Below are 24,494 nucleotides of genomic sequence, written 5' to 3' on the forward strand. Positions count from 1 at the left end.
CCCTTTAGATCACAGAATTTTGTTGGAAACAAGTACTTATATTCATCTATCAGCTCTGCGACCTTGTCAATTGTGTCCTCATCCTAGTAATCGCCCATATTTGCGAACTTCAGTTGTGCTTCTAACCCAATGTTCACTTGCTTGGTCTATAATGGTTTTGAAATGTCAGGCACCTCTACATTGGGTCCAGGGACTTCGCGTTGTTCCTCTGACTTAGGGATACTGATACTCCTAGGATCTTCCTCACCTTCTTCTATGGTAACATTGTAGCACTCCAAAGCATGGCGCAGCTACATGCTCTAGTCAGCTTGTACCCACGTAATAGGATCTACAGGTGTTTTGAATATTACAGCCTTGATTTCTTGTAATGCTTCTGTTAGTGTCAGTCTTTCCAGCCTTCCTCCAGTGATCAAATATGCTCTTACAAGGTGGTCTCAGAGTGTCAAGGTCAAATTTTGTCATTTCAAAGAGTCTTCAAGCAAAATTTGGTCACTAGGCATTAGGTCTAGGGTTTGCTTTCACTCCTTCTAAAGTTGCCCAAATGTCAGTCCATGTCATCATTCAGCTGAGCCTATCATCATTCATAGGGTTTTCCTCATCATGTCATGTTCCATTGGGTCATTTTACACCTTGTTCATGCTTCAGTTGCGCCTAGGCAAGGTTCATTTCCCTCTCCTAGGGTTTTGAAGGCAATTTCTCCTGGATGGTCAAATCATTAGCAAAACTTGTATCCAGATGTTCATACACCTTCCCCTATCCTTCATGTACCTTATCAAACACTTCCAATCTCTGAGATCCCGCAAATTCCTCATTTTCGCACAAACCCTAATTTCTTGCTACAACCTGGCAATTTTCTAGGTTGGGCCTGTGTTTTTCCCTTTTAGACCCCTTCCCCTCACTCAATCTCTAAGATTCCACTTTCCCCTACTTCCTAACATCCCTCCCTACTTCCAAAAATTTCCCCAAGAATTTATAAGCCCCTTATCCCCTTCATTTCGCTTCATTTCCACAAAATTCCTTGTTTCACATATCGGGATAAGTTTCACTCAAAAGATGTTTCAGAGAAATAAAAGATGAATTTGGAAAAAATGAGAGAGTTTTTTGTCCAAATCAGGCCAAGTAAGAAAAACCTCCTTCACTTTTTACACAAGTGTCATGGTTTTAGAGAAATGTCAAAACTATCGTTGCCTCAGGAGAATCGAATGCACCTCTGAAGTGACCTTGGGAAAATCAAGTTTTCTCCTAGCGTGGTTGGCCAAATGACTTTCTTGATGAGTCAAATGATAACTAGACACAAATATATTTCCCATGAGCTATCATGAGCTCAATTTGGAGTTGAGGAAGGCATTCAAAAGTTGACTGCAACAGCACTATGCCTTGAGGCAGCCTCATTTGGTACATTTTGACCAGTCTTGGGAGATTTGATTTTTGACAAAGCAAATGAACTCCAAATTAAAAAATTCTAGTTCTGTTGGAAATTAGACTCAAATACCTTTCCAACGAGCTATCCTGCACTCGATTTCGACACCGGAAAGTCCTCCAAAAGCCTCCTGAAAAATGCACTATGTAGCTGGGTGCGCGCTACGCATCAGGGTGGGCGCGCTACGCACTAGGGGCGCGCTACGCATCAGCACACTTTTCTCAGTGTAAATTTACTCGTGCGCTACGCACTAGGGGCACGCTACGCATTGGGTGAGGCACGCTACGCGTTGGGAATTCTGCCTAGAAATTCGCCAGCAAGTATTCAACTCCTCTCCTAACTCAAGCAAACCACAGGTAGGCTTCATTTCCATGGCTGGTTCTTGGTTTTGCAAGATTAATGAGAAAAAATTATGATAGATGTGCCATGAAAATTAAATGTAAAAACCCTAAAGTTTTTGTGTGGATTCAAAGGCCTAGTTTGCTAGGGTTTCAAAGTTATATGCTGCCCAAGGTTTTCCCATTTTAGTGCTTCTTTTTCCCCCCCATATTCACCAGCATTTCCTTTAAAATTCCCCATAAAATTCTACACTATCCCTCCCCAAAATCCCAAACCCTACTTCACCCCAAACCCTACAATATCATAATTTCTATGCCCTTTCCCTTCCCTAAATTCCTTCTTTATTTTCATTGCCCCTAATTCCCTCATGTTTCCCTTTCCCTAACAATTCCCTTGTATTTATGTCCCCTTGGTAATAGCATTTTGAAAAAGGAAAAAGTCAAACAGTAGTCAATTGTGTGCACAGTCAGCATATACATTTCAGCCATCTTGTCTTCAAAACTATGTCAGAAACCGAATCATCTTATGAGCAGAGTTATGACAGTGATTCAACACCAGAAATAGAGGTGCCAAGGAGGTATCACAAGGGTGGCAAAGGTGGTCGGCATGTCAGGGAGGAGCCCACTTCTTTGGCTCATTTGCAAGCTTGTCCACTTGCAATGAACTGTTTTTAGTACCAATCATGTTTTGAATATTGTGAGGGGATCTCACAAATCCAACATCACCGAGAACTAGTTCGCTTATTTGTCCTACATTTGCAGAATGGTATGTAAACCTTGCTGGAGTGGATTTCACCTTGTCACCTGAGATTATTGCTCTGGCCATTGGGATACCAAATGTAGGGGAGGAATGGCTGAAAAGGGCCGATAGAGATTATGCATTATTGAAACACATGGTTATGCATTACAAGGTCCGGAACCTGGTTTGCAAGGCACGAATTAGGAGTCTTAAGGCAAAATTGAGGAAAAGGGTCAAGAATCAAAAACAACAAAAGGAGCTTGATCGTCTTGGGATTTTGGCCGAAGCCTCTTTGACTGAGCATAGTACTTGATTGGGGACCCCCAGCCCAAATTTCAAGAAATTTAGGGAAAATTTTGTCAATTTTGAAATTTTTATGTAAAAAACAGGTTTTTGGGCTCAACGCGTAGCGCGCCGCACGCTACCCTGAAGATGGGGAGGTCCAATTCACAAAAGGTCTACATTTTTGGATTTTTCATGATGAAATACACTTGCTCAGCCACTTCCAAGACATTTCATCAATTTTTGGGCCCCCAAAAGGTCAAAAAACATCCAAAAAATGACCTTACTGCCCCTTTTTGGACACACAGGAAGCAGTCTTGGGAGAATGCACTCTTGGAGGGGAAAATGAGCACCAAATTGAAAACTTCCACTTGGGTTGGAAAGTAGGCATCCAAACCTTTCCAACAAGCCCATCTGAGCTCAATTTGGATGCCAGGAAATGCCCCAAAAGTGAGTTGAAAGGCACGCTACGCGTAGGGTTTTGGCGCGCTACTCATCAGGGTATTTTCTAAGTTTTTCATCTTCAGCACAGGAAAACGCAGCTATTTGACCAGTTTTGACTTTTTATGGGATTTTTCACCCTCTTTGATATAATTAATGTATTTTCATGTTGACATGACACTTATTTACCTATTCTAGAAGATTCATTCATAAAATAGCAAAAAATTAATGAATGAATTGGTTTCCTAGCTTATAGAGGCAAGTTGTTTTGATTGCCTAGATTGTAGTGCTTTGTTTAGAATTGGTTGAAACAGCTCCTAGGATGATGAGCTCGACCCCTAAAGGCAAGGAAATTGTTAGCTTGCCTATATTATGTATCTTCTTGGTCATTTTCATGGTTGGACTTTTGAGGGATAAGCTTAGACTGTATTACACATTGTATCTCTGCAATTTTGGCAAAGGAAAGACCAGGGTTTTGCAGCACTATTTGGGATTCCTGTGGTTATTTGTGTTGATGGTGTGTTTCTCTCATGTACTTGTAAGTTTGTTATGTGTATCATTTTCCTACTATTCTCTTCTGCAAATTAAACAAATAAAGTGTTGAGGTAGAATTCATAATCTTGTATGCTCTACCTTTAAGTTTGTTTAATATTTATGTTTTCATCTGTTTAAGGAGAACTCCTGAAAGTTTCTCGCTCTCCTTAGCTCCTCACTAGTCATATCTATCCATTAAATTCCTTTAAAGACATCAGGACGATTGCCTACCTTGCCCCAAAAAGACATCTGCAAAAACTGTGTCACATCCCCGCACCCAAAATTGCCTTTCCTTGTTTTCCAACAAAACCCTAAAAATCTTAAATCAAACTATCTTTATCAATTTACTAGCCTAAAATCAGTATTCATATCAGTAATCTCAGCCCCTTTGAAGACCTTTTGCTGAGATAGACCTGGAGAGAGCCCTCTCCTGTCCTCGTAGGGCTAGCTACGAGGCTGAGCTTGGTTTGATGTTGCCTTGAGTTTCGCCTTCCTCAGCCTGAGGCAAATTCGAGCGCTAACATAGTGGCGACCATACTGGGGAAGAACAAATGGTTTGCTTGTTGATGTCATTTGTTTTATAAGCTACAGACGGAGCCTGAAGTTATGCCAGGTAGCCTTCGAAACACTTTTGCTTTGCATTAGCGGAAGTAGATAAACGGTGCTTCAGTCAATCTCCGGTCTAGCTTGTAAACGTGACATTTAACTTGTTAATTACCCCAATACATGTATCAATTTCAGATCTAATGGTTGATGGTGGACAATGATCAGACATTGGCAAGGCTGAAATCATTCACCTGACGACTCTAAATCAGTTTCGAGATCAAATCCAAAGACTCCACTGGAGGATGATCCAGACTAGCAAAAACATGAAAGGACAACATGGACAGATCAGGTATTCAAATTGGAATTTCATCCAAGACATTTTGTTCTTTGTCATAAATTATTTCTTCTCTTTTCCCAAGAATGTCAAGAAGGCTTTGCAAAGTATACTGTATTTGAGAAGAGATCCTCGACCTGCAGTTGATTCTTTCCATTTGAAGATTGTGAATACCAAAGATTTGCATGCTTTTGAGCTTGATCTAGATCCTTTTTCCGAATTTTGTGATGAACCTCAAGAGACCAAGACTAATTCTATACCTGTTGTACATACCCATACACCTTGTAAAATTCCAGATCGGTATAAACCTCTTGTTTTACCTTCTGTTCTCCATGCTTTCCCCAAAAACTATGATCTATACTTGCCGAGGTTTGACGGTGAAAGTAAGAATGTCAACGCTGAGCAACATGTACAGAATTTTGAGTCTTTTATAGATCTTTTTGAAGTTGATGAAGAAGATGTTAGTATTAGGCTTTTTGCTCTTTCTTTGCAAGCCAAAGTGAAGAGTTGGTTCAAAGCCCTGCCTGATGCAAGCATTTCAGATTTCCAGCAGTTTGTCAAAGTTTTTCTCGACAGGTGGATGATTAGACAGAACCTTCTCTTGATTGTAGAAGAGTATAACCAGCTGAAAAGATTGCCAGGGGAGACAGTACAACAATTTTCGGCCAGATTTAACCAAGTTTATTATTCAATGCCAGTTGAGATAAGGCCTACTCCTAGATCTGCTCTCTTGCACTATACGGGTGCCTTTGATCCGGAGATGGAGTTTCAGCTGAGAGAAATGGATATTGCAACACTTCACGAGATGCAAAACAGTGCAATAAATGTAGAGTCGCATCTGCTGATCCGACGGGCAAGGTTGAAAGAAGAAGAGATGAAAAACATAGATTTGGCCGAATCAACATCTCTAGAGGTGAAACTTGACATTTTGGTAAGTGCAGTGGAAAAGATGATGGACAGGATCACCACAAGGAATGATTATGATGTTCAAGCTCATGGCTCGTTGATTGAAGAAGAACAAGTTGCTGATCCAAAACATTTTGTTTCTTATCCTAGTCGTCATAGATCTGATAATGATTGTTTTGTAGATCACCTTGGCGAAGAAATAACTGTTGATATGACCTGCATGCTTGATGATATGTTTTATACCGATGATTTGCCTCAGTTTGATCAGTATGATGATGATTATGTTCTCCAAACAGAAGCTAATCTTGCAGACAAATCAGCAGCTAGTTTGTGGGAGGAGGAAGAAGTTCACTTACAACAGCTCGAGTACAATGATCAACTGATGCATATCAGCTATGACAATGATGAGGAAAGTGCATCAAAGTTTGAAGTAAGTGAAGGATCTTTGCCTTTTTGTTTTGATTCATTTCAGTTCATCAGAGATAACTACCATGCAATCAGAAATCAAATGTCAACAAGTCTTGATTTGAATCATCTTGAGAGCAATGAAAATTTTGTTCAAGACTTCTCATATTCAGATTTGCAACCCCCGAAATCCATTGATTGTCAAGTTGCAGCTGAAGACTTGGAAGTGGACACACATGATTTAATGATTCAAGGTGACTCCGTACCTTTCTGTTTTGAATCATTTCAGTTTTTGAAGGGTAGATTGCATAGTAAATCTTCAAATGAACAGCCTATAACAAATCAACAATCTCTCAGTGTTAATGTTGAGGATGAGACAGATAACAAAATTCTTGAGCAGCCTGTAGCATCAGATTTGCAGCCACCAAATGAAATTGAATGGCAGATTACAGATGAAGTTGTGGAAGACGAAATACATGATTTGATGATGTAGGAAGATTCTATACCCTTTTGTTTCGAAGCATTTCAGTTTATAAGGCAGACTCTTCGTAAAATCTCTCAAGAAAAATATGAACAGCTAGAAGGATGTCATACATTTTCAATGGATACATTACAACAGTCTTTTCAAGTTTTTCATGATCCAATAGCTGATGTTTTGGATGAGGTTTGCAGTCAAAGTCTTTCTCCATACTGGGGAACTACATGTGAGCTTGAAACATGTGCTGACATGAACTTGATCCGGCAGCCAGTTTCTTTGTCATTTTTAGCAGAGGTCTCATCACAAGGCTCAGATCAAAGTTTGCATTCATGGTATGAGGAGAAGAGAAGTAATCCATTGGATGAGCTAAGTTCCAGTGTGCTTGAATTTCAAGATCCTTATGCAGTGTTTTTGGAGGCGGATAGAGAATTCATATCATTCAACGGATTTGTTTCTAAGTTATCATGGGAGTTGCCGTTCATTAGTACTCTCTTGTTGTTCATAAGTGAGCACTTGCAGAAAATTCGAACAGCAGATGGAATACTTACTTGGTTGCATTGGTTGTTTCATTTCACTTGATCAGGTGATGAATGAAACTGTTAGAGTAGGTTTCGATGAATAAGTTCCACTTTGAGCATCATTTTCAGTTGGTCGATTGTGTTTAAGTATCGAGTCAATTTTTAGTTGAGTCATGAGTCCTTTGTGAGTCAATTTTCAGTCTTGTTTTTAAGTTAGTTTGTGTCGGTTTTCAGTCATGCATTTTAGTTTGAGTTTTTGACTCCATTGCCCAATGGATAAGGCGCTGGTCTGCTATCCCAAAGATCTGCCATTTTTGGCACCTCCAAGGAGCTACCATCCCCATTGGAGCCAATGTTAGTGTCAGTCTTTCCAGCCTTCCTCCAGTGATCAAATATGCTCTTACAAGGTGGTCTCAGAGTGTCAAGGTCAAATTTTGTCATTTCAAAGAGTCTTCAAGCAAAATTTGGTCACTAGGCATTAGGTCTAGGGTTTTCTTTCACTCCTTCTAAAGTTGCCCAAATGTCGTCCATGTCATCATTCAGCTGAGCCTATCATCATTCATAGGGTTGTCCTCATCATGTCATGTTCCATTGGGTCATTTTACACCTTGTTCATGCTTCAGTTGCGCCTAGGCAAGGTTCATTTCCCTCTCCTAGGGTTTTGAAGGCAATTTCTCTTGGATGGTCAAATCATTAGCAAAACTTGTATCCAGATGTTCATACACCTTCCCCTATCCTTCATGTACCTTATCAAACACTTCCCATCTCTGAGATCCCGCAAATTCCTCATTTTCGCACAAACCCCTTTCCCTCTTAGACCCCTTCCCCTCACTCGATCTCTAAGATTCCACTTTCCCCTACTTCCTAACATCCCTCCCTACTTCCAAAAGTTTCCCCAAGAATTTAGAAGCCCCTTATCCCCTTCATTTCGCTTCATTTCCACAAAATTCCTTGTTTCACATATCAGGATAAGTTTCACTCAAAAGATGTTTCAGAGCAATCAAAGATGAATTCGGGAAAACTGAGAGAGGTTTTTGTCCAAAATAGGCCAAGAAAAAAACCGTCCTTCACTTTTTACACAGGTGTCATGGTTTTAGAGAAATGTCAAAAATACCGTTGCCTCAGGAGAATCGAATGCACCTCTGAAGTGACCTTGGGAAAATCAAGTTTTCTCCTAGCTTGGTTGGCCAAATGACTTTCTTGATGAGTCAAATGTTAACTAGACACAAATATATTTCCAATGAGCTATCATGAGCTCAATTTGGAGTTGAGGAAGGCATTCAAAAGTTGACTGCAATAGCACTATGCCTTGAGGTAGCCTCATTTGGCACATTTTGACCAGTCTTGGGAGATTTGATTTTTGACAAGGCAAATGAACTCCAAATTGAAAAATTCTAGTTGTGTTGGAAAGTATACTCAAAGACCTTTCCAACAAGCTATCCTACGCCTGATTTCGACACCGGGAAGGCCTCCAAAAGCCTCCTGTAAAATTCACTATGTCGCTGGGTGCGCGCTACGCATCAGGGTGGGCGTGCTACGCACCAAGGGCGCGCTACGCATCAGCACACTTTTCTCAGTGTAAATTTACTCATGCGCTACGCACCAGGGGCACGGTACGCGTTGGGAATTCTACCCAGAAATTCGCCAGCAAGTATTCAAATACTCTCTTAACTCAAGCAAACCACAGGTAGGCTTCATTTCCATGGCTGGTTCTTGGTTTTGCAAGATTAATGAGAAAAAATTATGATAGATGTGCCATGAAAATTAAATGTAAAAACCCTAAATTTTCTGTGTGGATTCAAAGGCCTAGTTTGCTAGGGTTTCAAAGTTATATGTTGCCCAAGGTTTTCCCATTTTAGTGCTTCTTTTTCCCCCCCATATTCACCAGCATTTCCTTTAAAATTCCCCATAAAATTCTACACTATCCCTCCACAAAATCCCAAACCCTACTTCACCCCAAACCCTACAATATCATAATTTCTATGCCCTTTCCCTTCCCTAAATTCCTTCTTTATTTTCATTGCCCCTAATTCCCTCATGTTTCCCTTTCCCTAACAATTCCCTTGTATTTATGTCCCCTTGGTAATAGCATTTTGAAAAAGGAAAAAGTCAAATAGCAGTCAATTGTGTGCACAGTCAGCATATACATTTCAGCCATCTTGTCTTCAAAACTATGTCAGAAACCGAATCAGCTTATGAGCAGAGTTATGACAGTGATTCAACACCAGAAATAGAGGTGCCAAGGAGGTATCACAAGGGTGGCAAAGGTGGTCGGCATGTCAGGGAGGAGCCCACTTTTTTGGCTCATTTGCAAGATTTTCCATTTGCAATGAATTGTTTTCAGTACCAATCATGTTTTGAATATTGTGAACGGATCTCACAAATCCAACATCACCGAGAGCTAGTTCGCTTATTTGTCCTACATTTGCAGAATGGTCATGTAAACCTTGCTGGAGTGGATTTCACCTTGTCACCTGAGATTATTGCTCAGGCCACTGGGATACCAAATGTAGGGGAGGAACGGCTGAAGATGGCCGATAGAGATCATGCATTATTGAAACACATGGTTATGCATTACAAGGTCCGGAACCTGGTTTGCAAGGCGCGAATTAGGAGTCTTAAGGCAAAATTGAGGAAAAGGGTCAAGAAGCAAAAACGACAAAAGGAGCTTGATCGTCTTGGGATTTTGGCCGAAGCCTCTTTGACTGAGCATAGTACTTGATTAGGGACCCCCAGCCCAAATTTCAAGAAATTTGGCGAAAATTTTGTCAATTTTGAAATTTTTATGTAAAAACGGGTTTTTGGGCTCAACGCATAGCGCGCTGTGCGCTACCCTGAAGATGGGGAGGTCCAATTCACAAAAGGTCTGCATTTTTGGATTTTTCATGATGAAATACACCTGCTCAGCCACTGCCAAGACATTTCATCAAGTTTTGGGCCCCCAAAAGGTCAAAAAACATGCAAAAAATGACCTTACTGCCCCTTTTTGGACACACAGGAAGCAGTCTTGGGATAATGCACTTTTGGAGGGGTAAATGGGTACCAAATTGAAAACTTCCACTTGGGTTGGAAAGTAGACATCTAGACCTTTCCAACAAGCCCACCTAAGCTCAATTTGGATGCCGGGAAATGCCCCAAAAGTGAGCTGAAAGGCGCGCTACGCGTAGGGTTTTGGCGCGCTACGCATCAGGGTATTTTCTAAGTTTTTCATCTTTAGCACAGGAAAACGCAGCTATTTGACCAGTTTTGACTTTTGATGGGATTTTTCACCCTCTTTGATGTAATTAATGTATTTTCATGTTCACATGACACTTATTTACCTATTCTATAAGATTCATTCATAAAATAGCAAAAAAATAATGAATGAATTGGTTTCCTAGCTTATAGAGGCAAGTTGTTTTGATTGCCTAGATTGTAGTGCTTTGTTTAGAATTGGTTGAAACAGCTCCTAGGATGATGAGCTCGACCCCTAAAGGCAAGGAAATGTGTTAGCTTGCCTATATTATGTATCTTCTTAGTCATTTTCATGGTTGGACTCTTGAGGGATAAGCTTAGACTGTATTACACATTGTATCTCTGCAATTTTGGCAAAGGAAAGACTAGGGTTTTGCAGCACTATTTGGGATTCCTGTGGTTATTTTTGTTGATGGTGTGTTTCTCTCATGTACTTGTAAGTTTGTTATGTGTATCATTTTCCTACTATTCTCTTCTGCAAATTAAACAAATGAAGTGTTGAGGTAGAATTCATAATCTTGTATGCTTTGCCTTTAAGTTTGTTTAATATCTATGTTTTCATCTGTTTAAGGAGAACTCTTGAAAGTTTCTCACTCTCCTTAGCTCCTCACCAATCATATCTATCCATTCAATTCCTTTAAAGACATCAGGATGATTGCCTACCTTGCCCCAAAAAGACATCTGCAAAAACTGTGTCACATCCCCGCACCCAAAATTGCCTTTCCCTGTTTTCCAACAAAACCCTAAAAATCTTAAATCAAACTATCTTTATCAATTTACTAGCCTAAAATCAGTATTCATATCGGTCATCTCAGCCCCTTTGAAGACCTTTTTCCAAGATAGACCCGGAGAGAGCCCTCTCCTGTCCTCGTAGGGCTAGCTACGAGGCTGAGCTTGGTTTGATGTTGCCTTGAGTTTCGCCTTCCTCAGCCTGAGGCAAATTCGAGCGCTAACATCTTCATCAATACATTTGAATCTGTCCTCAAAACTGAATGTTAGGAAAAATCTCTTCTTCAGAACATCCTGCTCCGGATTTCCATGTCGCAGCTCTATTTATAAGTACCAATTCATCAAAATAGTATCTAGGGTGTGGCAGATTATCTATACCCATTCTGGTTGTGGCTCCTCTCCCCATGCTCATGTCGATCATCATTTCCTGTATATTTTTCAGTAATGTGGGTATTTGCATAGCCAAATTGCAACTTCATCATCCTTTGATACTCCTTCCAGTCTACAAAAATGTCCTTATGTGTACCTCTCCATCTGGCAAGTGTAGCTCTCAGTGTGATGTCCAATGCCTAGAACCGATGCTCCTCCAGTACATCCCTTTCAAATTTATCAAGAAAAAAATTTACATCTTCTAAACAGCCATAATATGGTAAATTGGGTATCTCAAAGGATATACACTAGAGCGATTTAGTAAGTCAGTTGCATCACAATGCTGATACTTCATGCAATCTATTCTTCCAATGCTCAAGCTCCTTGTCTAAATCCAATTTGTAGGAGTTGTCCTTGTCCCAAGTAATTATTCCATGTGTCGTAGGATTGATATAATCCTCGTTCCACATAGTAAGCTTATAGATTTGTTCAATATCATCCTACTCATAGTAATCTTGGACTGGTTCAGTATACCGCGCACCTTCAGCTGAATCCAGTGGAACAATGATTCTCAGTTCCTTCTTCTCAAATGTCATGTTGCGCTTCTTTAGGTTGATGACTACATTCATATCAAACGTCCAATTGGTTCCAAGAATTGTCGGGTAGGGATTACTATCAACCAATATTGTGATGACCTCAAAATCATCTATAGTGTGCGCCCCTTCAATGTCTATAGCTACTCCATGTAGGCATCCCATAGGAATTATCTTTTGTTGGTTTGCCATTCATAGCTGAATTGGGGACCACTATAGTGGAGGCTTTCCCATTCTTTCCCAGGTTTTTTTAGGCAAAACATTCACATCAGATCCTAAATCTAAGATCACCTGGTCCATTTCAAATTCTCCAATATGTGCAGTCAATCTCATCTCCCGACCAGTCCTTTAATTAATTTTGTTTTCTTTATGCACTGTGCCTTGTTTAGGTAGTTGTTTACCCTTGCCAGCGCAGTTGTCTATTAATTCTTACAGTCCCTCCACTGCTTTTTAGTCCCTTAAGGGCTTCATGCAAGTTCGCAAGAAATATTTCAATACAGAGGGATCGGTCTCCTATGCAACAATGACTTCTTCAAGCTTCTCTTTTTGGTTCTTTGATGTGGAAACTCCAGAATCCAAAAAGCTCTTCTTCACCTCCATAAATGTTTCTTTTTCCTTATACAAATCAAATTTAGTATCTTTGTCAATAGCCTTGTGCACCAACGGATTCTCCTCTGGTTGCTTCCCTGCAGCTTTATCTTCCTCGATAGCTACACCACTTCACGTAACTATATTAATGCTTGGGTTATATTCGTGTGGTTCTAACCTCATCATCTAGATGTTCTGAGTGGGCTTCTGGTTCTTCTTCTCTTGCATATTTTTGATGAGTATAGGACAATCTTCTATTACATGGTCAAATTGTCAGCGATACTGACAAGAGGGGTGTCTTGGGTTGTAACAATCTCGCACATAATTGTGTGGTTCCCCACAAGTGTAACAAATAATCTGTCCATGACCTCCTCCAGCTCCTCCTCCTCATCCTATTTCTCGGCCTTTAAATCCTCTGTGCACTGCAGGTGTGCCTTGATGTTGTTGTGGACGTGTCTCAGCCTGTACTCTATATGTCAGAGTTTTATCAATCATTAACTCATAGCTTCAGTAATTGCATTCATCATGGCCTACAAACTTATAGAAATTGCATAATAGGTGTTAGTGAATTTGTATGAACTTCTGCAACAAATGGCAATTTCCAGTTGAGTGTTTTCCTATTATTTGGTAGTGTTAGTGCCTAAATCTAACTCAAGCTGAAGGAAGGCAGATCTACGGTAAAATCAAACCACGCTTAACCTGGTAGCTAGCCCTACCAGGTCGGGAGAGGGCTCTCTCCTTGTCAATCTCAATTAGGATATTGCAACTAAGGCTTGAGATGACTAAACGTTAATGCTGATTTTAGGCTAGGAATAGTAGATCGGAGAATTTTGTTTGATTTTAGGTTTTGGTTGTTGGATTAATTGGAGAAGGCAGATTGGGTCCAGGAAATCAACTCAGGGATATAGTCATGTCTTGTGGGGCAAGGTAGACAAGGGTTTATGTACTAGCAATGGATTTGAGATGGTAGAGCAGACAGCTGAGGAGTTGAGGAGGGCATAAGAAACTATGAATCCTCTTCAAATAGTGAAAACATTGAAAACCAAATGCATTCCCAAGACAAAGCACTATAAATTAGTGTATTTTGTCTATTCACCTTGATTCATTTAGTTTAGAAGAGAGAGAGAGATGTGGATACATATAAAACATTAGAAAAAACTCATTACAAAGAAAAAACAATACATAAACTCACTGTCACAAGAATCCCACAAAAATAGTTGTGAAACATGGTTTTATTCCTTGCCAAACTGTTGATACAAATGTTCAGTGAGTCCAACACTTCTGCCAAAGTCCAACCTTTACAAATGACTGAAAAAACACATGATATAGACATCCAAACCACCTCTGCTATCCATTAGGGGTCGAATCCATGAGAAAAGGGGTGGTTTCAACCATATATAAACTAGCAACACAAAAGTAGGCAGTGGAACAACTTGCCTCTAAAACTTAGGAAACCAATTCATTACAGCTCAAAACCACTTGGAACTTGATGTATCTACCCTATGAGGTGATTTTCATATATACTTACATCAAATACATCATTTACCATGCATACATTTACCAAGAAAGGAAGAAAAGTCAACCACTGAAGAAATTGGGTGAAATTCTGAGTTTTAGGCAAAATTGGCAAAAATTTTCCTGATGCGCAACTTCCTGAGCCTGATGCTCAGCGCCACTTCAGGGAAGCTTTTGGAGGCTTTCCACCCATCCAAATCAGGCCCAAGATAGCTTGTTGGAAAGCCCTACCTATCTAGTTTCTGTAACACTTTGAATTTTCTAATTTGGAGGTCATTTTCCCCCACAAAAGTGGATTCTCTGAAGACTGGTTCCTGTGTGTCCAAAAAGTGGCAAAGAGGGCACTTTTTGAGTATTTTTTGCCCTTTTGGTGGCCAAGATATCCTCCAAAATTGATGAAAATTTCTAGGTTTACTTATTTTTTGATGCTGAATCCAAATATACAAGCCATATGTCAAGAGGATTCACCAATTCAATGCGCAGCGTCGGTGGCGCTGCGCATTAGTCAGAATTTCTTGTGTTGCCTAATTCAAAAATTGGAAAATGACAAAATTGTTTCAAAATTTGCCCAATTTTGGCTCAAAGCTGCATCATGGGTTACTTAGTTGGGCTAAAGTCACATCAGCCAAAATTTTGAGCTTTTCATCCTTCTTTTTTCCTTTTAAGGCCCTCCTTAGTCTTGCCTTAAGGTGCTTGATCCTCTTGTTGCAAACTCGATTCTGGGTCAAATAATGGTGGGCCATATGCCTTAGCATCTTATTGTCTATGTTTGCTTTCTTCAGAAGGCCCTCAAGGTGGATATTTATCCTTTCAAGCCATATCTCTTGATCATTTACCACTTCTTGTTCAAATGGGGTCAAGGGAACCGCATGCTCTTTATTGCTTTGTCTCTGAATTTTTAGCATTCAGGACTGATATCTGAAGCATGTGGTGGCTAGAGGGCAAGCAAGGAGTTCACTCATGCTGATAGGTTCCTCCCTGATGATTTTTCCACCTTTATGAGGTTTCCTTGGCTGTAAATTCCTTTCTCTTGAGCTATCACTAAGCGTGTCCTCTTCAAAATCTGATTCACTGCCTCTTTCCATGCTTGTCTCTATGAGATAATGTGGTGATGATATGGTGAATAATGGATAATAGGTGGGAACAAAAAGGTGAGTATGAAGAGATTTTGTAAATGGAACAATAGTAATGAGATGAGGTAGGGGAATGAAGGGAAGGATTTGGGGAGCTAGGGTTTTGATGTATGAGGGACTTAGGGTTTGATAAAGGGGATTAGTTTCTAATAGGGAAAAGGGGAAAGGGAATATGAGTGAAGTGAGATAGTATTAAAGGGTAGGTTTAGGGCAAGTGAAAATAGGAATATTGAGACAAGGAAGAATATTTTGCAGTGGTGACAAATAAGATAGGAAAACACACTAGGGTTTTGAGTCTTAGGAGATAAAAATATAATTGAAGCATAAAAACCCTACCTAGGCTCCAAAGTGAGTGTACTTACTTGTTAAGAAGGCAAATGAAGCATTTGGGAGGATTTGAGATGAATTTGTTTGGTTTTGAAGCCTCATTGGCCAATGCACAGCACACTGAGCCCAATGTGTAGTGCCTCTCTGATGTGCAACGCCGGTGTAAATTTACACTGGAGAAAACTATTTGATGCGCAACACCAACCTCCTGATGCGTAGTGCCATTGTTCCTATGCACATTGATAACTTCAAGGCAAGTTTTGAATGCCTTCCTGATGTAAAAATTGGGCATGTGATAGCTTGTTGAAATATTATCGATTCCAATTTCTAGAACATCTTGAATTTTTCAATTTGGAGTTAATTTTCCCTGTCAAAAGTCAAATCTCCCAAGACTGGTCAAAATGTGCAGAATGACGCTGCCTGAATGCAGAGTGTTGTTGTAGTAAACTTTTTAAGGTCTTCCTCAACTTCACATTGAGCTCATGATACCTCATTAGAATTCTCTTTGTGTCTAGTTATCATTTCACTCATCAAGCAAGTCATTTGGCCAACCGAACTAGGAGAAATCTTGATTTTCCTAAGGTCACTCCAGAGGTGCAGCAATTCTCCTGAGGCAACTATATTTCTTACATTTCTATAAAAACATGACACATGTGTAAAACGTGAAGGAGGTTTTTCTTCCTTGGCCTATTATGGACAAAAACCTCTCTCACTTTTGTCAAATTCATCTTCTATTTCTCAAAAACATCATTTGAGTAGAACCTACCCCGATGTGTGGAATAGGGGATTTGTGGAAATGAGGGGAAATTAAGGGGATAAGGGGATTTTAAATTCTTTAGGAAATTTTGGGAAGTAGGGAGGCATGTTAGGAAGCAAGGGAAAGTGTAATTTCAAAAATTGAGTGAGGGAAGGGGTCCAAAAGAGAAAAATACAGGCTTAGCCTAGAAAATTGTCAAATTATAGCAAGAAACTAGGGTTTGTGGGAAAATGAGGAATTTGAGGAATAGAAATGATGGGAAGTGTTTAAAAGGTACATTAAGGATAGGGGAAGGTGTATGAGCATCAGGATGCAAGCTTTGTTGATGATTTGACCATCTAAGAGAAATTACCTTCAAAACCCTAGGAGAGGGAAATGAGGCTTACCCAAGTACAACTCAAGCACGAACAAGGTGTAAAAATGACCCATTGGAACCTGAAATGATGATGACAACTCTCCGCATGATGGTACACTCATCTTAATGGTGACATGGACCGACACTTGGAAAACTTTGAAAGGAGTGAAAACAAAACCTAGACCTAATACTTAGTGACCAAATTTTACTTGAAGACTCACTGAAATAACAAAATTTGACGTTGACAACCTAAGACCACTTTGTAAGAGCATGTTTGATCACTGGTTGAAGGCTTCAAATATTGACACTAACATTGGCTCCATTGGGGATGGTAGCTCCTTGGAGGTGCCAAGAACACCGTAGACCAAGTAGCCTTATCCATTGGGCAAGGAGTCAAAAACACAAACTGAAATGGATGACTGAAAACTGACGACTCAAAGACACAAACTGACTTGAAACTGATTCAATACTAAAACACAACTGAAAAACTAGAAAATATGTTCAAATGGAGCTTATTCAATAAAACCTACTCTAATTGTTCTATTCATCACATGATTATGTGAAATGAAACAACCAATGCAACCAAGTAAGCATTCTAGCTATTGTTGGAATTCTCCGCAAGCACTTTCTTATGAACAACAAGAGAGAACTACTGAAAGGCAACTTCCATGAAAACTTGTAAGCAGATCTGTTGAATAATATGGATTCTCTATCTGTCTCCAAAAATACTGCATAAGGATCTTGAAATTCATGTGCACCGGGACTTAGATCATCCAATGGATTACCTTTCTCCTCCTCATACCATGAATGCAAATTTTCATCTAAGCTTTGTGACAAGACTCCTGATGAAAATGACAAAGAAACTGGTTGCCAAATCAAGTTTGTATCAATACTTGTTTCAATCTCATAGTTAGCTAGTGGAGAAGGACATTGACTACAGACATCATCCAACACATCAGCTATTGGATCGTGTAAAACTTGAAAAGACTGCTGCAACCCATTTTCTATTGGCTCCGATGAGATTACATGATTTTATACAGGCTGCCCATCTTTTATTGAAGATATACTATGCAAATTTCCTTTCAAAAACTGAAATGATTCAAAATAGAATGGAACGGAATCATCTTGCATCATTTGATCATATGTCCTAGCTTCCAAGTCTTCATCTACAACCTGAAAATCAATGGCATTCGGAGGCTACAAATCTAGATATGAAAAGTCTTGAACAAGGATCTCATTGCCCTCTGGATGGTCCAGATCAAAACTTATCGACGGTTGGTTTCTGATTGAATGAAAGTTGTCTCTGATGATCTGAAACGAAGCAAAATAAAAAGGCAAAGATCCTTCACTTACTTCAAAATTTGTTGCACTTTCCTCCGCACTTCCATGGCTGATATGTAATGGCTGATCACTGTATTCAAGTTGCTGAAAATGAACTTCCTCCTTCCACAAACTAGCTGCTGATTTATCTGCAAAACTAGCTTCTGTTTGGAGGACATAATCATCATCATACTGATCAAACTAAGGCAAATCATTAGTAAAAAACACATCATCAAGCATACATGTCATATCAACAGATCTCTCTTCTCCAAGATGATCTATAAAACAATCATTATCAGGTCTATGACAACTGGGATAATAAAGAAAATGTTTTGGATCAGCAACTTGTTCCTCTTCAATCAGCGAGCCATGGTCTTGAACATTATACTCATTCCTTGTGGTGATCCTTTGCATCATCTCTTCCACTGCACTTACCAAAATTTCAAGCTTTACCTCTAAAGATGTCGATTCCTCTGGATCTATGTTCCTCATCTCTTCTTCCTTCAGCTTTGCCCTTCTGGTCAACAAATTAGCCTCTACCTCTACTGCACTGTTTTGCATCTTTTCAAGTGTTGCAAGATTCCTTTCCCTCAGCTGAAATTCCATTTCTGGATCAAAGGCTTTTGGGTAGTGCAAGAGAGTGGATCCAAGAGGAGGTCTTATATTAACCGGCATCAAAAAATAGACTTGGTTAAACCTAGTAGAAAACTGTTGTACTGTCTCCCCTGGCAATCTTTTCAGCTAGTTATATTCTTCTATAATCAAGAAAGGGTTCTGTCTGACAACCCACATGTCGAGGAACACTTTGATGAATTGCTGGAAATCTGGGATGCTTGCATCAGGCAGGGTTTTGAACCAACTCTTGACTTTGACTTGCAAAGAAAGAGCAAAAAGCCTAATACTGACATCTTCTTCATCAACTTAAAAAAGGTCAAGAAAGGACTCAAAATTCAATACATGTCTCTCAGCAGTGATGTTTTCGCCTTCACCATCAAATCTTGTTATATATAGATCATGATTTTTAGGGAAAGCATGGAATATAAGAGGTAAAATCAGAGGCTTGTTTCGATCTGGAATTTTACAAGGTATAGGGGTATGTACAGAAGTGTAGAATCAGTCTTGATCTCTTGAGGCTCATCAATTTGAAGACAGTCATCATGAGATTCGGAAGAAGGGTCTTGATCAAGATCAAAGGCATGTGAATATTTCACAATCTTCAAAGGGAAGGAATCCAATGCAGGCCAAGGATCTTTTCTCAAATACAATATACTTTGCAAAGCCTTCTTGACATTCTCGGGAAAAGATAAGAAATAATTTATAACAAAGAACAAAATGTCTTGGATGAAATTCCAACTTGAATACCTGATCTTTCCATATTGTCCTTTCATGTTTCTGCTGGTCAGGTTCATCCTCCAATGCAATCCTTGGATATGATCTCGAAACTGATTTGGAATCGCCAAGTGAATGATTTCAGCCTTGCCGTGTCTGATCGTTGTTCACCATCAACAATTAGATCTGAACTTGATACATTTTGCTGAGGAACATAAAACTACGTTCCCCAGTATGGTCACCACTATGTTAATGCCTAAATCTACCTCAGGCTGAAGGAAGGTAGGTCTAGGGTAACATCAAACCACACTTAACCTGGTAGCTAGCCCTACCAGGTTGGGAGAGGGCTCTCTCCTTGTTAATCTCAATTAGGATATTGCAACTAAGGCTTGAAATGACTGAAAGTTAATGCTGATTTTAGGCTAGGTATAGTAGATCGGAGAATTTTGTTTGATTTTAGGTTTTGGTTGTTGGATTAATTGGAGAAGGCAGATTGGGTTCGGGAAATCAACTCAGGGATATAGTCATGTCCTATGGGGCAAGGTAGACAAGGGTTTATGTACTAGCAATGGATTTGAGATGGTAGAGCAGATAGCTGAGGAGTTGAGGAGGGCATAAGAAACTATGAATCCTCTTCAAATAGTGAAAACATTGAAAACCAAATGCATTCCCAAGACAAAGCACTATAAATTAGTGTATTTTGTCTATTCACCTTGATTCATTTAGTTTAGAAGAGAGAGAGAGAGAGAGATGTGGATACATATAAAACATCAGAAAAAACTCATTACAAAGAAAAAATAATACATAAACTCACTGTCACAAGAATCCCACAAAAATAGCTATGAAACCTGGTTTTATTCCTTGCCAAACTGTTGTTACAAATGTTCAATGAGTCCAACACTTCTGTCAAAGTCCAACCTTTACAAATGACTGAAAAAACACATGATATAAACATCCAAACCACCTTTTCTATCCACCAGGGGTCGAATCCATGAGAAAAGGGGTGGTTTCAACCATATCTAAACTAGGAACACAAAAGTAGGTCGTGGAACAGCTTGCCTCTAAAACTTAGGAAACCAATTCATTATAGCTCAAAACCACTTGGAACTTGATGTATCTACCCTATGAGGTGATTTTCATCTATACTTACATCAAATACATCATTTACCATGCATACATTTACCAAGAAAGGAAGAAAATTCAACCACTGAAGAAACTGGGCGAAATTCTGAGTTTTAGGCAAAATTGGAAAAAAATTGCCTGATGCATAGCGCCACTTCAGGGAAGCTTTTGGATGCTTTCCACTCATCCAAATCAGGCCCAAGATAGCTTTTTGGAAAGCCCTACCTGTCTTGTTTCTAGAACACTTTTAATTTTCTGATTTGGAGGTCATTTTCCCCCTCAAAAGTGGATTCTCCCAAGACTGGTTCCTATGTGTCCAAAAAGTGGCAAAGAGGGCACTTTTTGAGTGTTTTTTTCCCTTTTGGTGGCCAAACTCTCCTCCAAAATTGATGAAGCTTTCTGGGTTTTCTTACTTTTTGATGCTGAATCTAAATCTACAAGCCATTTATCAAGAGGATGCACCAATTCAATGCGCAGCGCCGGTGGCGCTATGCATCAGTCGAAATTTCCCCTGTTGCCTAATTCAAAAATTGGAAAATGAAAAAATTGTTTCAAAATTTGACGACATGGGTTACTTATTTGGGCTAAAGTCACATCAGCCAAAATGTTGAGCTTTTCATCCTTCATTTTTCCTTTAAAGGCCCTCCTTAGTCTTTCCTTAAGGTGCTTGATCCTCTTGTTGCAAACTCGATTCTAGGTCAAATAATGGTGGGCCATATGCCTTAGCATCTTATTGTCTCTGTTTGCTTTCTTTAGAAAGCCCTCAAGGTGGATATTTATCCTTTCAAGCCATATCTCTCAATCATTTACCACTTCTTGTTCAACTGGGGTCAAGGGAACCAGATGCTCTTTGTTGCTTTGTCTCTGAATTTTTAGCATTCAGGACTAATATCTGAAACTTGTGGTGGCTAGAGGGCAAGCAAGGAGTTCACTCATGCTGATAGGTTCCTCCCTGATGATTTTTCCACCCATATGAGGTTTCCTTGGCTGCAAATTCCTTTCTCTTGAGCTATCACTAAGCGTGTCCTCTTCAAAATCTGATTCACTGCCTCTTTCCATGCTTGTCTCTATGAGATAATGTGGAGCTGATATGGTGAATAATGGATAATAGGTGGGAACAAAAAGGTGAGTATGAAGAGATTTCGTAAATGGAACAATAGTAATGAGATGAGGTAGGGGAATTAAGGGAAGGATTTGGGGAGCTAGGGTTTTGATGTATGAGGGACTTAGGGTTTGATAAAGGGGATTAGTTTCTAATAGGGAAAAGGGGAAAGGGAATATGAGTGAAGTGAGATAGTATTAAAGGGTAGGTTTAGGGCAAGTGAAAATAGGAATATTGAGACAAGGAAGTAGATTTTGTAGTGGTGACAAATAAGATAGGAAAACACACTAGGGTTTTGAGTCTTAGGAGATAAAAATACAATTGAAGCATAAAAACCCTACCTAGGCTCCAAAGTGAGTGTACTTACTTGTTAAGAAGGAAAATGAAGATTTTGGGAGGATTTGAGATGAATTAGTTTGGTTTTGAAGCCTCATTGTCCAATGCGCAGTGCCAATGTAAATTTACACTAGAGAAAACTGCCTGATGCACAGCGCTACTCTGATGCGCAGCGCCAACCTCCTAATGCGCAGCGCCACTGTTCCTATGCACAGTGCCAACTTCAAGGCGAGTTTTTACTACCTTACCAATGTCAAAATTGGGTGTGTGATAGCTTGTTGGAAATCTTGTCGATTATACTTTCTAGAACATCTTGAATTTTTCAATTTGGAGTTCATTTGCCCTATCAAAACTCAAATCTCCCAAGACTGGTCAAAATGTGCAGAATCAGGCTGCCTGAATGCAGAGTGTTGTTGCAGTCAACTTTTGAAGGTCTTACTCAACTCAAAATTGAGCTCATGATAGCTCATTGGAAAGATATTTGTGTCTTTTATCATTTCAATCATCAAGAAAGTAATTTGGCCAACCGAGCTAGGATAAATATTGATTTTCTCAAGGTCACTCCAAAGGTGCAGCAATTCTCCTGAGGAAACTATATTTTTGACATTTCTCTAAAACCATGACACCTGTGTAAAAAGGGAAGGATGGTTTTCTTCCTTGGCCTAGTATGGAAAAAAACCTCTCTCACTTTTGTCAAAGTCATACTCTATTTCTCAGAAACATCATTTGAGTAAAACCTACCCCGATGTGTGGAACAGGGGATTTGTGAAATGAAGGGAAATGAAGGTGATAAGGAGCTTCTAAATTCTTGAGGAAATTTTGAGAAGTGGGAGGGATGTTAGGAAGCAAGGGAAAGTGTAATTTCAAATATTGAGTGAGGGGAAGGGGTCCAAAAGGTAAAAACACAGGCTTAGCCTAGAAAATTGTCAAATTGTAGCAAGCAACTAGGGTTTGTGGGAAAATGAGGAATTTGAGGGATATCAGTGATGGGAAGTGTTTAATAAGGTACATTAAGGATATGGGAAGGTGTATGAGCATCAGGATGCAAGCTTTGTTGATGATTTTACCATCCAAGAGAGATTACCTTCAAAACCCTAGGAGAGGGAAATGAGGCTTACCCAAGTACAATTCAAGCACGAACAAGGTGTAAAAATGACCCAGTGGAACCTGAAATGATGATGACAACTCTCCGCATGATGGTACACTCAGCTGAATGGTGACATGGACCGACACTTGGAAAACTTTGAAAGGAGTGAAAACAAAACCTAGACCTAATACCTAGTGACCAAATTTTACTTGAAGACTCACTGAAACGACAAAATTTGACTTTGACACCCTAAGACCACTTTGTAAGAGCATGTTTGATCACTGGTGGAAGGCTTCAAATACTGACACTAACATTGGCTCCATTGGGGATGGTAGCTCCTTGGAGGTGCCAAGAACACCATAGACCAAGTAGCCTTATCCATTGGGCAAGGAGTCAAAAAAACAAACTAAAATGGATGATTGAAAACTGACGACTCAAAGACACAAACTGACTTGAAACTGACTCAATACTAAAACACAACTCGTGCAACTTCTTATCTGTCCACTTTTCAATCTCCTTCTTTGTTGGTCTCCATGGACCCCACATCACACATCCCTCAGATAGATCCTGGTCTTGGAAACGGAACCATTTGTTGGCTTGAGGGGTCTTGGAGCCAGGTTTGAGTTAGTTGTGCTAACCAACAACACCCTACACTACCAACCCTTTCGACAACATCCCGCATAACGCAGGCTACAATCTCACTTGAGGAAGTATTTTGGGATGCTAGTATTGGGACAGGGTCCCCTAGGACCAATTTTGGGGCAAAAGCCCATGTTTTGGGGCAAAAATCCCTTTTTTTGTTGTAAAGAATGTAAAGTCTCCGCAAGATGTGGTCGCGGAGTGCGTAGATAGTAAAGTGTCATAGAGGGTTTTACCCTTATTTTATGTAAGATGTGTCGCCTTTAGTAGATCTACCCGTGGTCTGCGAGCCATGGGATTGTATAAAAAGGAGAGTCTTAGAGATTCTAAGGTAGGTCATAAGTACCGAAGAATGAAAATGTAATGGGTCATTATTAGTAAGAGCGAAGAAGTCTTAGAGTAGAAGAGAGGCTCTATAGCTGAGTGCACAGAGGCCTAGAGTAGAGTCTGTAGCTGAGTGCGCAAACCCCTGCAGCTGAGTGCACAGGGAAGCATTGAGTTTGTAAGAAGAACTGAAGTATCAATAAAGATATTATTCTGGAAATATCTGTGTTTTGTCTATCTATTTTTGTTATGAATGAATGCGCCTTTATGCTATGATGAATAATGGGTTTATGAATTAACACTGTATTGATGCGCGATTTTAAATGGTTTTCATTGTCATATGAACACAAGTAATAATTATTGTTTACATGAAGAATATCTTATTGCATGTTAACATTATCAAAGACTTAAGCCGATCTAGGCAAATACAGACTTAAGGGTGGTTACAAAGGCGCATAAAGGGTATATTCACCTGTTTAGGGTCCGCAAAAGACAGTAGTAGACCTTCGTGGAGTTATAGAATCTGATTAAGAGAAGTTATATTGATAAGTCCTCGGGGCTTATCGATCTGTACGACGGCAGGCTTAGGGCATAAAAAGACGTCACGCTCATCTCTAGGTGCAGAAACTTGGTTCCAGCATCCCCCCATACTTCTTCGAGTGAGACTTCAGGCCGTGCTCTGCAGGTTGATGCC

The sequence above is a fragment of the Pinus tabuliformis genome, chromosome 2_2 (genome assembly GCF_031772625.1).
Source record: "Pinus tabuliformis cultivar Carrire ecotype Pingquan chromosome 2_2, CPIR1, whole genome shotgun sequence".
Lineage (NCBI taxonomy): Eukaryota > Viridiplantae > Streptophyta > Pinopsida > Pinales > Pinaceae > Pinus > Pinus tabuliformis.